The following is a 16800-nucleotide window of genomic DNA, read 5'->3' as shown; positions in this document are numbered from 1 at the left end:
TCTATCACTGTCTCCTCTGGGCTGACTGCTCCATCACCATAACTGCCTTTTCCCTTCCTATATACCCGTCCCTGGATTTTTTTCTTAAATAGCCACCATTTTTTTGAGTACTTACTTTCTGCATACCATATCCTACTTCTATTACTCTCATTAATTAAGGCAGGGAGGTTGAGCGATACATCTAAATATTGCTCAGCAGGAAAGGAGCCAAGAAGGCATTTGAAGCAAGGTCTCCTGGACCCCAAAGCCCACACCCACTGCCCTGTACTGATGGTCTCTGGGTGTCCTCATTCACCTTGATCCTTCCAGGATGTTCTTTTTCTTATCCCAGGTCTTGTTAGCCCCACCTCCAAAATAACTCCTAAACCTAACTTCTTCCCATATCTTCAATTCCCAGCCTCCATTATCATTCACTGGAACTAGGGGAGTATCTCCTCGTCCCTAGCTGGTGCCATCATGTCCCCAGCCTCTACTTTCCCCTAATAGGTGCAGAAGGACATCTGTGAACAACTGAGTGAGTTCATGTACTTTTCTGCTCAAGAACCCTCTGTAGCTCCCATCTTAACTCAGTGCAAGCCAAAGTCTTCACTGCAGCCCACAAGGCCCTGCCTCATCTTCCCACTCACCTCCCCCTTACTGACATCCAGCCACCCTGGGCCTGGGCTTGTGCCTGAAATGCTCTCTACCTGGCTAGCTCCTTATCCTTCCACTTTTAGCTCAGGGATCACCTCCTACAGGAAGCCTTTCCTTCTCATTTAAAGTTGGCCTCTCTTGGTTATGACCATGTCACTCTGTTTATTTTCCTCACTGCACTTGTCACAATCTGCAATTATTTGTTTTTTCATTTACTAAGTGTCAGTTCCCCCCCTCAGAATGTCAGCTCAAAGTGGACCCAGGTGTTGCCTCTTTACCACCTTATCCCAAGGTCAGGTAGAGTGCCTGGTACACAGCTGGCACTCAATATACAGGCACGCGACAACCGAATTAATGTAAAGGGTTTAGCACAGTGCCTGGCCCATGGGAAGTGCACAGTGTTAGTGATTGTTATAGTATACAGAAGCTTTTAAGTTCCTGGTCTTTCATGCATGCTCAAAGCCCTCTGGCTTCTGTGTGTGAAAACTGTATAACACAAAAGTAGAAGCACTGAGACTAATAAGGAGGCTACTGCAGTAGTCCAGGCGCACACTGATGGTGGACTAGACTCAGGTGGTCTTGGTGAAGGTGATGAAAAGCATGTTGATTTTAGAATTTGAAGATGGGACTAACATGATTGATTATATGTGGAATGTGCAAGAGAGGAGCCAAAGAAACAGGAGGAAGCAAGGCTGCAAGGGAGCAAGCTCAAGCAGAGGCCTGTAGAGGGCACCTGATCTTGCAGGGATCTCTGGAGGATGAGTTAGATATCCAAGTTGTTCTACATCGGTAAGTTCTTGACTGAAGGTGGCCCCAAAGAAACATTTAAGCTCCCAGGCACTTCTGATTCTCTGAAAGTATAGCAAAGGTGCATCGGAAACATGGTCCAGAATCCAGGGTGGTGCTTGGAGAGTTGCAGCATGCAGAAGCATGCAAAATGCTGGCAATGCTGAAAAGAAACAAAACAAAAAAAGATCCAGATGGATCTAAATAGGCCAGTATCTGTCCTCTGCAGGACCCACTGAATGTAACATCTCCAAGGGAAGCTGTCACATAGACAGTTGGATGTGTGTGCCTGGACTTCAGGGGAGCGTTTCAGGCTGGAGGCATGCAGTCAGGAATGCTCAGTGATTTGATAATCTTTGAAGCCATGTGGCTAGCCGAGATCACCTAGGGAGTGAGTAAAGAGAGAGGTGAGGTCTGAGCCCTGGGGAGAGAAGGAGAAAAAGAGATGTAAGAGAGAGCCAGACAGAAGCATCTGAGGCTCAGTCTAAGTGGAAGGCAGGGAATGTGGGCACAAGTGCTGGCGGCTGTGGTGGCAGAAGTATATGGACACAAGTGACTGTTTTCTTGTGAAATGAGGAAGGTCATCAACTGAGAATGGAGTGTGCGGTGATGTCGGAAATCTGTGAGAAGAAAGAGGGTATGAAAAATCATCTAGCATGGGAGAGCACCACATAAATGAGGAATGTTAGGGAGGTTGTAGGGTTTTTTTCCCTTTCTTTTCCCCACCAAACTTACCCAGGTGCAAGGTGCAGCAGAGAGTTGGATTTAGCTGGGGTTGATGGAGATCAGTATGGACTTGAGGGTGTTTGCAAGAGAGTGATGCAGTATAGGTCCTGCCCCTCCACTGTCCCAAATCCTCCCATAGCTTTCATCTCACTCAGGGTGAAAGCCACTGTCTGCATGTGGGTCCACAGGGCTTTATAGGAACTACTTGTTTTTTCCTGAATGTCCCTTTCTTCTATCCTCTTGCCCCACTCCAGTCTCTAAAACCTCCTTGCTGCTCCTTCCACAAGCACACTCAACCCTGGAGACTTTTCACTGGCTGTTCCCTCTCCCTGGAAGTTGTTTCTCCTAGCAGTCTACTTGCCCTCTGTCCCTCAGCCCCCCATGTGGACTTTCCTGTGCACTGCCTGACTTAAAATTGCACCTGCCCCAGCCCCACACACACCTGCTCCCCTGCATTATTTTCACCCGTTGCACCCTCCACTATGAGCCATATTATGTACTTTGCTTATTATTGCCTGCCTCCTACTCTAGGTCAGTTCCATGAAGGCAGGGTTGTGTCGTGGGTTTTTCTCTGTGTCCTCAGAAGCTGCTCCCAGTTGCATGGTGGTCTTCGAGGTCAGTTCCTCCTGTACTTCCGGATGGTCTGTGAGTTACCAGCAGGCTTTACTCAGCTCTTTTCTGCTTGGGTTGGCTAGCATTCATTTCTGTGGTTTGCAACTCTGAGAAGTGCAGATCCATCTCCCACTTAGGAATGAGGCATGCAGAAACAGATGTGCTGGCCAGTTACAGGTTGGCTGAAAACTCAGAGTGGCCTAGACAACTAATAGACACAAAGGCAGCCATGCTGTATGTTTCCAATTCTGCAACATTCTAGAATAGGTAAAGCTAATCACAATGATGTAAGAAGAGGGACAAGAATTGGTTAGTAAGGGCAGAAGGGAACTTCCTGATGTGGGGACAACGTTCCTTATCTTGATTGGGGTGGTGCTTACACAGATGCATACTATAAAAATATTTGCCAAGGTGTACACTTACGATTATGTATACCTTATTTTTCTAAAGTGGATTAAATTGGGAGTTCCCATTTGGTTCATCTATCAGTGAGGCTGGACTGACTTGGGTGCAGCGTGGGGGGCAGAAGGCAGGTGTGGCAGGTGACCCATGCACTCACTCACTTGCTGTTTCAAGTGGTCTAAGCCAGGAATTTCACATAGTATATAGGAGTGAACAAAAATATTGTTCCCTGGTCTCAGAGTTTACCATCTAGCAAGGAAGATGGATAATAACAATAAATAATAGATGGTGATAAACACTTTGAAGAAAAATAAAGAAGGATAGTTTGACAGTGCTCTTTAAGAAACGGTGGTCAGAGCAGGCAGGTCTCTCTGAGGACTCGACACTTGAGCAGAGAGCTGAGACAAAGAAGAAGCTCTGAATATGGAAGAACAGTGTTTCCAGGCACAGAGAATAGCCAGTGCAAAGGTCCTGAGGTCAGACAGTGCTTGAATAAATGACTTGATTAAGGTGTGAAAGGACACATCAAGTTTACATCCTCCCAGGCCAGTGGTCCCAGCAGCAACTTCTCAGATGATCGGTAGCAAATCCCAGAGCTGCCTCCCCTTTGGCCTATTTTAGAGAAATGTCATCTCCGACTCAGACTTTGAACCAGGGGAGCTGTGGGTTCCGTCAGGCCAGACTGAGGGTGGAGGCTGAGAGGCAGGAACAAAGTGGAGGAGAGGTGGTTCCTCAAAGGCTTGTCTTGGTTCTCAAACAAGGAAGCCCAGCAGTCGAAAGTCACAGGTGGCTGCTCTGTGGGATAAGAGCAAGAACAAGGGCAGCAGCGAGGGTCCTGGCAGGTGAAGACAATGACCTTAAGGTGGTTGGGGTCCCACACATAGCACTATATGCAGCTATGTATTTTTTTCCCCACAAGTCTCAGCATCCTGGGGCTCAAACGATGTGTCTGTAACTTAGCTTTTTTTTTTTTTTTCTATTTTTTCTTTTAATTTTTAAAATTGTGATAACACACACATAAAACTTACTACCTTAACCATTTTTAAGCGTACAGTTCAGTGGCATTAAGCATATACATATTGTTGTGCAACTGTCACCATCATCCATTTCCAGAACTCTTTTCATCTAGCTCGACCGAAACTGTCCCTGTTAAACAACTCCTTGTTTCCCTGTTACCCACCATTCTATTTTGTTTCTATGAATTCAACTCCTGTGGGGACCTACTATAAGTGGAATCATACAAAAGTTGTCCTTTTGTAACTGCCTTATTTCATTTAGCATAATGCCCTCAAGTTTCATCCACATCATAGCATGTGTCAAGGTTTCCTTTTAAAGGCTGAACAATATGCCACTGTATGAACACACATTGTTTATTCATTCCTCCATTGATGGACACTTGGAGTCCACTTTTTGGCTATTTTAAATAATGCTATGAACATGGGTATGCAGATATCTCTTCAAAAGCCTGCTTCCAAATGCTGGATCATATGGTAATTCTATGTTTAATTTTTTGAGGAAATACCATGCCATTTTCTCACTCTATTCTTTAGATCAGTTTTCCTCCGGGTTGGTTTCATTCTGTCAAGTTCTTGCATCAAAGTACACTCCCTACCTCCCTAACCACAACTTGTATTTCCCTGGCTTCAAGACCAGAGAAAGAGGGGCTTCTCTTGCCCCAAAGTCTCAGGCCTAGCACTTACTGGCTCCGACTGGCCTGAATTTGTCATACTACTAAGCTATTCACTGTGGCCAAGCCACGGGTCTAGTTTTAGAGTCAGGAAGTGACGACCTGCCAATAAAGCTGAAGGTTTACCAAGATTGAAGAGTGGTCCCCAAAGCACTGTGGTCGACCCATATCTACTGTACTGAGATGATGGGAAGGCAGCTGGCATGGTTCGGAAAGCTTTCAAGGGAAGTTCTTGAATGTGACCAGGGAAGTTGGGAAGAGGGCTGAAGTAGTAGAGATCTCTGAAGATGAGAAAGACAGGTAGAAGATGTTCATGAAGTAATTGAAGTCCTGAGGATGGCAGAACCTGTTTGGATATAGGGACTGCAAGAGGAAGGGCAGACCTCAATCTTCAACTGGTGAGCCGGAGGGTGTAATAAAGCAGGCTATAGCTAGGTGACAGAGGTGTTGGTTAAGGCAAGGAGATGAGAGAATGGTTGTGCATACAGGGGATAACTATGCTATAGAGAGGAAAGGCGGGGATAAGTAGCTGGGTTAGGGTGGAGATACAGGGACAAAAAACAGATGGCATCTCGTGTGGTGACTAATGAGAGAACACAAACAAGGAACATGATGTATGTAGCATGTCAGAAGGTTGAGTTGAAAACTTCATATCCAGTTTCCTCTCAGTGCCTTTACTGTCTCTCACTGTCCCTGTCTGTCTCTGAGAAGAGACCATACTCTGTCTGCGGAGTGTCATCCCTTTTCTAATAAACTTTCCCTTTGACTCCAATTTTGGTGTGTACTGAACTCTTTCTACACTTTCTGCCAAAGGACCCCCTTCTCTCGGTACAGGGCTTAGTCTTTCCATCACTTGGGGAAATTTGCCCTGTCCTGCATCATCTTTTCTGGCTAACCATGAAGGGACCAAAGGACATAAATTTGTCCAACCCAAGTTCGCCATGGCTCCTCTCATCTGAGAGTGGCTGGGATTCATTTCCCTATGCTGTGCAGATCAACTGGCCTTGGGCAAATAGTTGAGCCATTTCCAGGGGGCTGGTGAGAGATTCATTCTCTAATCGAGCAGAGTCCACAGGTCCTGTCTGTTTTTCCTACTTTTCTTCCTCTCAGTGTTCCTCTCAATGCCTTCACTCTCTCTCAATCTCTGCCTCTGAGAGGAGACCACACTGTGTGTGCTGTTATCCCTCTTTTAATAAACTTTCCTTTTGACTCCAAAAAAAAAAAAAAGAAAAAAGAAAATCTCTTATCCAGAAGTTCCTGGTGAGTGGGTGGGGCGGGCCCGGATGGACTGCACTTTTATTTTTCATTTTTACTTTTTGAGTCAAAAGGAAAGTTTATTAGAAAAGGGGTAACACTCCACAGACAGAGTGTGGTCTCCTCTCAGAGGTAGAGGGAAGATGGACAGTGAGAGAGATAGAATAAAGGCACTGAGAGGGACCTAGACTGAACTTTTAAAAAGTTTGGTTTCTTCCACTGTAAGTGCAGTTCAATGAATCTTCTCAGTTCAATACACCAAGTTGGATGGGGCACAAACCAGGTAACAATCACAACCATTAACTGTTTCTTCAGCACTCCAGCAAACCGCTGAGGTTGAAAAACTCTCAAAATCCATCCAGGGCTACTCCACGGAGATTGTACTTTAATCTGAACTCTGATGGAAATCAGGATCCTATTCGTCCCTGACTGTGCTTGGGGCCCTTTTGATAGGGGCTGTTTTACAGGAACAACATCTTCAAAAGTGAGTTCTTAAATGTACCCCTGGGCCCCTCCCAAGAGGTCTATGGACTTGAGAGTCTGAAAAGTAGAAACTTTCCCTGTTTTGCCACTTGGTAGCGCTGTTAGCTTAGCCAAGTTGCCCTGCTTCTGAGCTTGTTCACTTGGCTCAAAAAAGACATTGCTGTCTATGGCCATGTCACCCTGAACAAGCCAGATGCCGGAAGCTACACAGGGTTTGGTCTGGTTAGTACTTGGGAGACCACATAGGAAGACCAGGTGTTGTAGGCCTAAAAAATAGGGATTGCAAGCTGACAAGGTCCTAGCAATCTGTGAGGTCAACCAAGGGTTGCCTCCCCTAAGGGGGTAGCGGGGGGGGGGGGGGACGTTAAAGCCAGTTATCAATCACATTTATTGTCAGCGACCTTGAACAACCTAAACTTAACTTTAATCCATTGTCTGAAGACATGCGCCATTAATGTTATCAAACTTTTCTTCAATCTCAAGCTCTATTTGTTTAAGAAAGACCTTCGAATTAGGGAGAAGAGATGCAGAATGCCTATCATTTATGTGAAAAACAAATAAAAATACAATTACACATCTCTGGGAGTAAAACATCTCTGGAGACAAAATACAATAGCTGTCAAAGAGGAGAGTGTCTGCTGGAGGAAGACTTTGCCTTCTCACATCCTTTTGTACATTTGACACTTTATATCACGTGGATTATCGATTAACAAACGTGTAAATAAAAAAAGCAGTAGGTACAGCATGCACCCATTTCTGTAATCATATTTTTATGCCTTACCTTTTTAATAAAAGCTACCATTTTGGGGCATTTGTTCTGCACAAAGAATCCAAGGATTAAAAAAAAAAATCACCGTTTTGTAGATAAGGAACCAAAGGCTCAGTCGTTGGTTACACTTGGGGACTCAAACCAAGGGCAGACATTGGATTTTGCATCATTTATGAATGAGCTGCACCGTCCCTACGTTTTTGCAAGGCTAAGTCTTGACTGCCTTATCTTCTTCAGAAAGGAAACCTTTTCAACAACTCCTCTCTCTGGACCTCGCAGCATCTGAACCACTGCTTTGCAACTGTCAACCTGCCTACTAGCATCTACACCCAACAAGCGCCAGCCAGATCCCGACATTGGAGGGGAACAGGGCTTAGTTTAGACAGATTGTACATGGGATATTTCACAAGGAGTCTGGGAGTTTCATCGACACGAGGCTTATAAAGAAAGGGCGCTCTTTCCCAGTGCCTTTACTTATGAGACTAACGCTGTTGGCCGAGCGTCTGAGTAGCAGCACCAGTTCTCCCACAAACGGGCCGTGAATCGAGTAGGTCTTTTTTGGCCTAAGCCTCAGTCGTGAACCCGGCTGTAAGATTTGATCAGCTCGGCTCTGCCCTTCTGGGGCTCTGGATTCAGTTGTTTGCCACACAGGTTCCATGGGGCTTCTCCGCCGCTCACGGGAGATGAGGGGAGTGAATTGGAAGTTCAGCAGGGCGGCTGGCCTTCGAGGCCGCACCTCCTCAATCAAAATCCAGCTACTACGAGAACGCTAACTGGACAGCCTCTCCGAGCTGTTTCCGCTAACGTACTCATGGCGACGGGTGGAAAATGGCGGCCGTGCCGGCACGTAAACGCGAAGCAGCAGGAGGCCTCGCCCCTCGCCAAGCATCACGTGGTAATGGTGGCTCAAAACCGCCATTAAAAAAAGAGCCAACGTTGTCACATGACGCAGGCAGACCTACTTGGCAAGGAAAAGTGAAGTCTTGTTCGTGGGGACAAGGAGGACTCTAAATTTTGCCACCGCCACGTGATCAAGCTAAGGCGCTGAAATAGGAGCGTTCCGAGGCCACGTGACGAGCCAAGCAACGGCTACGTGTATGTCACGTGACTAGGACCCACCTCCTTTTTTTCCGTCTCTCCGCCTCGGACTGGGCCTGCGCGAGCGGCAACACGGCGGCAAGGGGCGGGGCTCCTGCCAGTCACGTGGCCCCCCACCTCCCTGGCGCGCGCCCGACCGCCCGCTCGCCCCCGGCCCCGGCTCCTCCTCCTCTTCTCGCCATTGCAGTTGGACTCAGCAGCCCTGTGCGCACCGCGTGGCTTTTGGGGGGAGACCCCGACGGGTTGCGGCAGGAGGGTGGTGACGGCTGCGGTTCGGGAAGCGGCCGCCGACAAGGTAAGTGCCAATGTGGCGGTGGCCGGGACAGCTCCCACCTCTGCCCCTCCCCCCTCCCTCAGCGCGGGGCCGGCCAAGGGGTCGCGGTGACAAGGCTGGAGGCGCCCCGCGCTCCCCGCCTCCGACCAGTCCTCTCGCCCGGCTACTGGCTCATTCCTCTCTCGCCAGCCTCGCTCCCGCGCTCGGCCGTTACTCTTCCCCCATTGTGCCGAGGAAACAAAATGGCGGCGTCGGCGGCGAGGACCCGGTGCGCGCGCATCCATCCCCCCCTTCGCGGCCCCTCGTCCCGCGGCAGCGCCTCGCGCGGGGGGTGCGCGCGCACCGGGCCCCCAGCTGCAGCCTCTCCCGGACAGGGCTTTGTCTGTTGCGGCGTTCCGCGTGCGCGCGCGCACGTGTTAGATGCACACACCCCCCTCCGGCTTGGAGCATCCCGGCCAGCGCGGCAGGAGCGACCCCCCCCCCTCACCCGCTCCTCTTTGTCCCACTCTGGCGCCGGCGTCCAGGAGGGTCCCAGGTTCTGGAGGCGGGAAACGGGGCCGCCTTTGTCCTTACATGGAGCGGGGAGTTGGACCCCCGTTCCTACCCTGACTACAGAGGAGGCCTTTGTGGATGCATCGCTTTCCTAAATTTCTTGTCGGCCAGGCTTCCCCCATATTAGGATCCAAATTTGAGGGAAGGTTTAAGATTTTCCTTTCTTTAGTCCAGGTTCTTAATTGATGAATTTTTTTCCAGATTGCTTAGGATTTGCATTTGTCCCCAAAATGGTGATACTTCGGTGCACTCTAATCTGCAAGTTTGAAACCCAGACATGAGTGCTTAAAACTCTTCTGCCTATTTCCTTAAGTAGTTGAATGAATGAGATTCTTGCGGTTGCTTTTAGGTTCTGTCTGGGTTAATCCCTCGCCTAGATGAATTATTTAGGGTGTGCAGTGACCAGCGTGCTCTCCCCTAACTCACTCTAAATTGGGAAGAGTGAGACATCTCTTCAGTCTTTTCGGAATTGTTTGAAAATTTCTTGGGTTTCTGCTAAGGGGACATCAGGTTCTGTGATAAGTCTCCTTTTTCTGGATTCGGTTATTTTCAGATTGTGAATCTGTCCTTTCAGATATCTTAGGAGTCTGCCCTATTTACACGGAGTGGTCTGGTGGCATATTTGAGATTCATGGGAAAGCATAAGATGCCACCCGAAGATAGGACTCAATTTTAGGACTTAAGGCTCTTTTTTTCCTCAGGTGTCTGTGGTTGGGAATCTCCCGGGATTGCTCATAGTGCTGCCACTGTGCTTTGTATTTGATGCTTTGTGTGTGATCTCGTGGGATGTAGCCACGGCAGCCGCTTAGGCTGTGAATGAAGTGTGGGAACCAGAGGCTCATTCACAGCTGAAAAGGGAAAACAAGGCTTTAGGGCACTGGTTGGTACTACTATCCCTGTCCTGTATTGGAGTCTTTGCCCCTGAACTCTTTCTTGGCCATGCGGACAGCTTCTGGTCTCTGCCATTTGCCAGTGGAAACTGTGCAGGCCCCAGTGTTTGGAGCTGATTGGAGGCTGGCAATTACTGCCAGGCTTGGCCTTACCAGCAATGGACACTGATTCATCAGTCTTCCTAATTCTCCAGGAGCTTGGGCAAGCCTGGGAACCAATCTCTTTCTGGAGTGGAGAGGTCGTTTGCAGTTTTGTTTTTCCTGGTTGAACTTGTCCAGTGTCTATAGGTGAAAATCCTTTTAGCTGCTTCTGGTTTACTTAAGAGATTTTTGTGCTGTGGTTTTTTTTTTTTTGGGGGGGGGGGTCCATATTCATGGGAGTGAGGAATCTAAGGCTGTTTTTTAATTTTTTTAAAAATTCTTGTCCAAAAAAACCCCCAAAAACCCACACTGGTAAGAATGGCTGCTAATATTCATGTATATGGAGCTCATTTTCATGCTCCCGTGGTTAAGTTCTTCAGGTAGGGACAGGTGCAGTTGTTGGTGAGGAGAGAGCCTTCTTCTATAAGTATATAAGCTTCTTCTCTGGGTAAACAGTAGGTAGCATCTTGTCTGTTTTTAGGCCTCACCAAGGTGTAGGGGTTGGAAATGTTCTCACTTCTGAAAAAGGCTTTAGAAGTATTCTTGGGCTGGGACATCTTTCTCTTAGTTACTTATCTCACCCTCCTCAGTTTCTCCTTATTTCACCTCTTACAGTTTAGAGGAATGTTTCCTTTCCCCAAGAAACTTGGATTTAGACCTCCTTGGACTTGACCTCTTGCTACATTTTGTTAGTAACTTTAATAACTGTGCAGTTTTGAAAGATGTGTGCAAGACACTATCTACTTTTAGTATGTATGACCCATGAAATGGTGACGTTTTATTCAGATCATTTTTTGACTGAACCTTCACAGGAAGTAGGATTTTTCAGGACTGTATATTGGATGATTTTTATTTTAGCAAAGTCCTAGGAGAGGAAGATTTTTGTTTTTAGTGGATGGGTTTGGAATTAGGTAGATGGTGGTTTAATAGGAGTCTATACAGTTAGTGAAGGGGGCCAGGGCTGGGAGGAGCTGAGGCTGACTTCAGTTTCCTGCAGCAGCATTGAATAGTTTTGTCTGAAACAACTAGCTTCCCTCTCTACTTTGTTATTTGGGATGTTGGTGCTACCTCTTTGTGGTGCTAGCAGCATTATAGAAATAATAGTAAAAGCCAGCTGGGCAGGTGTATTCTAGGGAGTTTGTCAGTGTACTGATATTTAAAAAATTTGTTGCCATATTTATGCTCCATTAAACTCCTGTGAGAGTCTTTCTTTCTTTTCAGGCGAGGCAACCTTTGGTTGACCTCACAGATTGCAAGGACCTTGTCAGTTTACAATCCCTTTTTGTTTGTTTATTTGTTTATGTCATACCTATAGCACTTAGTCTTCCTAGGAGGTCTCCCATACAAGTACTAACCAGGCCTGACCCTTCTTAGCTTCCGAGATCAGACAGGATCGGGCTTGTTCAGGGTAGCATGGCCATAGGCTCCTGTGAGATTATTTCAAGACAGTACTTTATAAGTGATCCCATTATAAATTGCATTTGGAAATTCAGACAGATTTTTAACATCTGTTTTCAGATGTCTTAAGAAAGTGATGTCCAGTTGAATTTTTCTTATTAATTGTCCATATAATGAAGAAATTGAGAATGTAGCTACTAGTTTTAACAGGAAAATGAGTACTATTTAAAGGCCATTTTCTCGTGGGCCATACGTGATTTGTCAAGGATCATTTAGTCACAGAGTTGAATGTTCATCCTTTTATTACAGTGTGTAACTTTGTTCCATATCATTTTTATAATCTTGGGTGATTAGTGAGAAATAGTGCTCTTGGCACTTTTAATCCATGGTAATTTTTCTCGAATGTTCCAAATAGCCTTTCTTCTTTTCATTAGAGTTTTTTGTTCAAAGTCAAGGGTAAAGTCTTACTGGGATTATCTTCCAGGCCTCTTGCTTTTCTGCTGCTTGCTTTTCAACTACTTTCTTACTCTCTTATGTGTATGTGTTTAAAGAATGAAATTTTGCTAGTTAAGTTTGCTTCTCTGTAGATTTTTTGTAGGACAATAATTCTATTTATAATTCAAAAAACCAGTCTAGATGTCAACAGTATGGAAATAACCAACCTGGCTCCATGGCTCATAGCAGCACTTAATAAATATTTGTCTTGTGGGTGACTTGTGCAGAATACTTGAAGGAAGGATAATAAATAGCCCAGTAAACAGGGAAGTCTGTGGGCTACCCAGTGAGAGCTCACCAGTGACTACAGCTTTGCAGAGTTGATATGTGAACTGATGGGATTGAAGAGAAGGTGAATTGAGTCAAATTTGGTGAAGGTACTTGATTTCGTTTTTTTAAATTTAAGGCTTCAGCTCTGGAAACATACTTTGGCAGTTTCTCACAAAATACAGGCAACTTACCATATGAACCAGCAATTTGACTCTTGGGCATTTATCCCAAAGAAATAAACATTTATGTTCACGCAAAAACTGATACACAAATATTCGTAGCAGCTTTATTTGTTGATAGCCAAGAACTGGAAACCACCCAGATGTCCTTCAGTGGGTGAATGCTTACACCAGAGTACATCCATACTATGGAATACTCTTAACAATAAAAGAAAACCGACTGTTGATACATGCACAATTTGTATGATCTTGAGGCAGTTATGCTGCATAAAACAGCCAATCTTGAAAGGTTACATACTCTGCAATTCTGTTTACATAACACTCATGGAATGCCAAAATTACAGATACGGTGAATGGATTAGTGGTTGTTAGGGGTTAACATGGGGGGCATTTGGAAGGTGAATGTGAAGATGAGGGCAACAGGAAGGATCGTTTTGACAACAGTGCTGTATGTTAAAATACCCTTCAAGGCTTCCCCATGGAGATAGATGGGTGGGTTGCATCTGCCCCAATCAGGTGTGGAAGATTTCCTAAGCTGGCTTCCCTCACCTTGTTGTCTGAAGAGCATATTGGAAAGAAGGTTTGATAATTCCTACTTGGAGTCATGTTAAACTTACTGTTGTGATGCTATATTCTCTCACTGACAGATTTTAAAACATTTTATTGGTTCAGCCAAGGGTGATTGAAATAACTCCTTTAATACATTGCATTGTAGTTTTTTCACAGTTGGGGAAAAAAACATTTTCCCACATTGCCTCGTATAATCCTTGTTATTTGCAACTCAGACATAGGTTGTGTTGCCATGTTTTGTTTGTTTGTTTGTTTGTTTTTGACACAGCTCCAGAAAGACAAGCGATTTGCTGGAGGTCCCACAGCTGCCAGGTTGGGGAGCTGAGGTGGGTGCAAACCTGGGGCTTCTGTCTTCAAGACCTGTGGGTACTCCACAATGCCAGAGGACCTGGGGTCCTGCATCGCACAGACCAGTTAGAGTTCCAGAAACATTTTGAGAAACAACCTGTATTTACCAACATTTTATATCATCAAGGAAAACATCTTTTTAAGTAGTTAAATACACCAGTACACCATCTCTGTATTTTCATTGGAAAAAAACGATATTTTAATATTGAAAATATAGGAAAGAAAATTAAGCCTAAGATAATGGATGACCGTTTACATTGAAAATATTTGTGAAATCTTTATTCTTAACTTTATACCTCCTTATGGACCAATGAAAACACTGTTGAAGACAGTCAAACTTAGAACTATTGCACTAGACTTCAGATTTGTGTTGGACTTTAAAATTTCAGTTGGATTGGCACCTTTTGCTTGGGTTGCTTTGTTAAAGTTATTTTGTGTGTCCTTGTTATGAATCTGTAAATGTTCAGTGAGTCACTAAAAAGTAGCACCTGCTTATCATTTCCCTTCACACCCCAGGATAGGATAGCTTCAGAGGTCAAGATTGGGTCCTTGTATATTTCACAGTTTCTTTAGGACTGGCATCCATGTCAGGACAATTCCCCAGAGTCTCTGGGATAACTCTTAGGTTTCGTGAAATACTTTGGGGTGTGGGCACCTACCCTGGAAGACAGATGGGGCCATATCTGTTAGGGTATTGTCACTATACCTGTTCATTCTACAAACAATTGTTGATTGACATATACTAACTTGGGCATGTTTCTTTCCTAGCAGCAAGTGCCATGAATGTCATATTCTAATTAGTTAGAGGTCAGAAAGATGGTCATTACATTGCAACTGTATGTTTTGTGGTTTAAATTTGTGTAACCATGCAGTGGGTGGGCTGGTTTGAGAATAAAAGAAAGAAACAGATTCCTGTGTATTGGAACATTCCAAACCATGCAGAGGTCGTGTTTAAAATACTGATCTTTGTTTTCTACTTATTCCTTCCTTGGGTTTTCTTTTTCTTTCTTCCTTTCTTCCTCCTCTCCTCTCCTCGCCTGTCCTCCCCTCCCCTCCCCCCTTCCTCTCCTACTCCTCTTCTATTCCTCTCTTCTCTGAAGAGAGGCTTGGCTGGTAAAAATTAGGGTTTACGTGTTCCCAGATTTGAATCGTAAGTGAGATTGCAGGAGCAGCTTTGTGCAGCTTATCATAGCTTTTATTTAGTTTGATTGGTAGGGGGCAGTGGAGTGTTGCATGTATGTAGGTGTTGTGGCTTCTTGTAGCTATCAGTGTTACTGGCTAAAAAATTTGAAAAGGAAGTTTCTGCTCATCCAGAAGACCCTAGTGTTTGTTAATGAAATGGATTCCTTGGTATTCAAGACCAGAGCAACTGGCTTCTGAGACGCTGGCTTGGATGACAGATCTAGGCTCATAGTTTTGTTGCCTTGGAAAGGAGTGTTGACTCCAGTTTTTAAATGTTTGTTTTAGTTCACATGATTAATTAGTACTCTCACTCGCTTTGTCCACCTGAATCAGGAGGCATTACGACCAAGGCCTGGTCTAAGGGAGAAGAGATGAATGGACTGCAGATGTGCCAAGTGTGATGGTCAGAGCCAGCCACAGCCCAGTGAGTCCCATCATGAGTCCCTTCTGGGGCCTACCTGTCAGAGCAGAGAAGGAGCAAATGAAGCAGCCTCCTGGGGCAGAGGCACGCACACCCATAGTCAGAGTTTTAAACCTTGAGGTGAAGACAGGTGCATTTGTAGGGTGTCTGTGTTCAGAGGCACTTTCTATGGGCTACTATTTTGATAAAAGGAATATCTTGTTCTCCAGTGGGAGAAGGGGAGTTTTCTGCTGCTTGCCTCTATTTGTCAGATGGCGTTTTTAGTAGAGATTCTCTGCATCAACAGCGGTATCATCCTTTTATACAATTTTTAGAGTATGAAGTTGGGATATACACATCTGCAATAGTAGCAAAGTACTTTTTTTTTTTAAAGTATCATTGTGAACTCATCAATTTGTATAAATGTAATATGTTCAATTTATTATGAAAATTTCACACACAGAAGATGACATACTTTTAGAGTGAACAGCTGCCCATGTACACACTGATTAGTTTCACACATCTGTCCAACGGTCTGTTTTGTTCATCCTTCAGTCCACTTTATTTTTATGATGTATTTTAAAGTAGCAGAAAGTTTCGGTCTTTCCTCTGAATAGTAACCAGAGTCCAGTATTTATTTACAATACTTTTTTCTTTTGACGTAATGCACAGGTATTGAGTATACCATTCAGTGAGTTCTGAGCACTGCACACACCCAACCCCTAACAAGGTGTGGGCTGTGACCAACACCACAGAAAGCACCCTTGGGTCTCTTTCCAGGTGTTCCTTGCCACCATTTCCAAGAGGCAACTGCTGTTCTGAATTTTTTTTTTTTCATCTGTTAGTTTTGTATATTCTACAATGTCATATAGGTGGAAGCATTGCCTTTTTGTTTTTTTAATGTTCAGTTGCCCGAAATGTAGTCAGTGGGAGCTCTCTCAAGTCAGCTCCTTGTCCTTTGGACCAGCCTGTATGAGTCTCTGAGCACTTTTTTGCTTCCTGACGACTGCGTTATGACCCAGGCCACAAGATTCTATTCATCTGTCAGGGGCCAAATCAGCCACTTCTCCCAGCACCTCTCACTAGATTTTAGACAATGTCAGTCCTACAAAACCCTGAATAAAAAGGTCTGAGCCACTTGGTGCCTTGGTTTAAGCTGTGCTATTTTTTAAAGTCTCTGCATTTGGAATTCGTGGTGGAGGAGAGATGTAAGATGAATAGGTGGTAGGTGTACAGTGAAGCATTGGCTCCCATACCTTGTACTTGGAGCTCAGGAGTTTGTCCTTTAGGGAGTGCTAGCTGGCTAGGTCCAAGGGACTTGTGGGCTGCATCAGTCACGGTCCTAGCAGCTAGCCCAGTGCCTCGCATGGAGGAGGTGTGGACTGAATATGTGTTGAATAAATAAATACGCCTTTAAACATCAACCTTTGTTAACAGATTGACGAAGTTCTAGCATAGGTATGGCTATGATTGGTGGTTGTTTAATAGGTCCTTACCATCAGGCTATGATTTCTGATGGCCTGATTATTGTCGATTTTGAATTGGTTTTCTGAGCTTTAGTTTGATTTTTAGATTACCTGTCATGGTTGCATTTTTGTAAAAGTGCTTAAGTTTACTATGCACTCAAAAAAAAACATGGAAATTTTCAGGA

The 16800-nt window shown here is 45.0% G+C and overlaps 1 protein-coding gene and 1 pseudogene across 6 annotated transcripts in view; one reads left to right on the top strand and one right to left on the bottom strand.

Annotated features, from left to right (window-relative positions):
- Positions 1-8576: 8576 nt before the first annotated feature.
- ILF3 (interleukin enhancer binding factor 3) overlaps positions 8577-16800 on the top strand; it is a 28230-nt gene continuing 20006 nt past the window's right edge. For 2 of the 6 annotated variants that reach the window (XM_016153466.2, XM_016153465.2), the window contains exons 1-2: positions 8580-8745; positions 13488-13545. The gene's annotated coding sequence lies outside the window, so the exon portion shown is untranslated. Of the gene's footprint in view, positions 8746-13487; positions 13546-16800 lie in introns of all 6 variants that reach the window. The other 4 variants (XM_016153456.2, XM_016153460.2, XM_016153458.2 and 1 more) reach the window with 4 other exon arrangements.
- Positions 11614-11732, bottom strand: LOC118612603 (annotated as a pseudogene).

This window comes from Rousettus aegyptiacus, unplaced genomic scaffold (genome assembly GCF_014176215.1).
Source record: "Rousettus aegyptiacus isolate mRouAeg1 unplaced genomic scaffold, mRouAeg1.p scaffold_m13_p_16, whole genome shotgun sequence".
Lineage (NCBI taxonomy): Eukaryota > Metazoa > Chordata > Mammalia > Chiroptera > Pteropodidae > Rousettus > Rousettus aegyptiacus.
The sequence above is the reverse complement of the archived record's forward strand: the minus strand, read 5'-3'. Positions and strand labels throughout refer to the sequence as shown.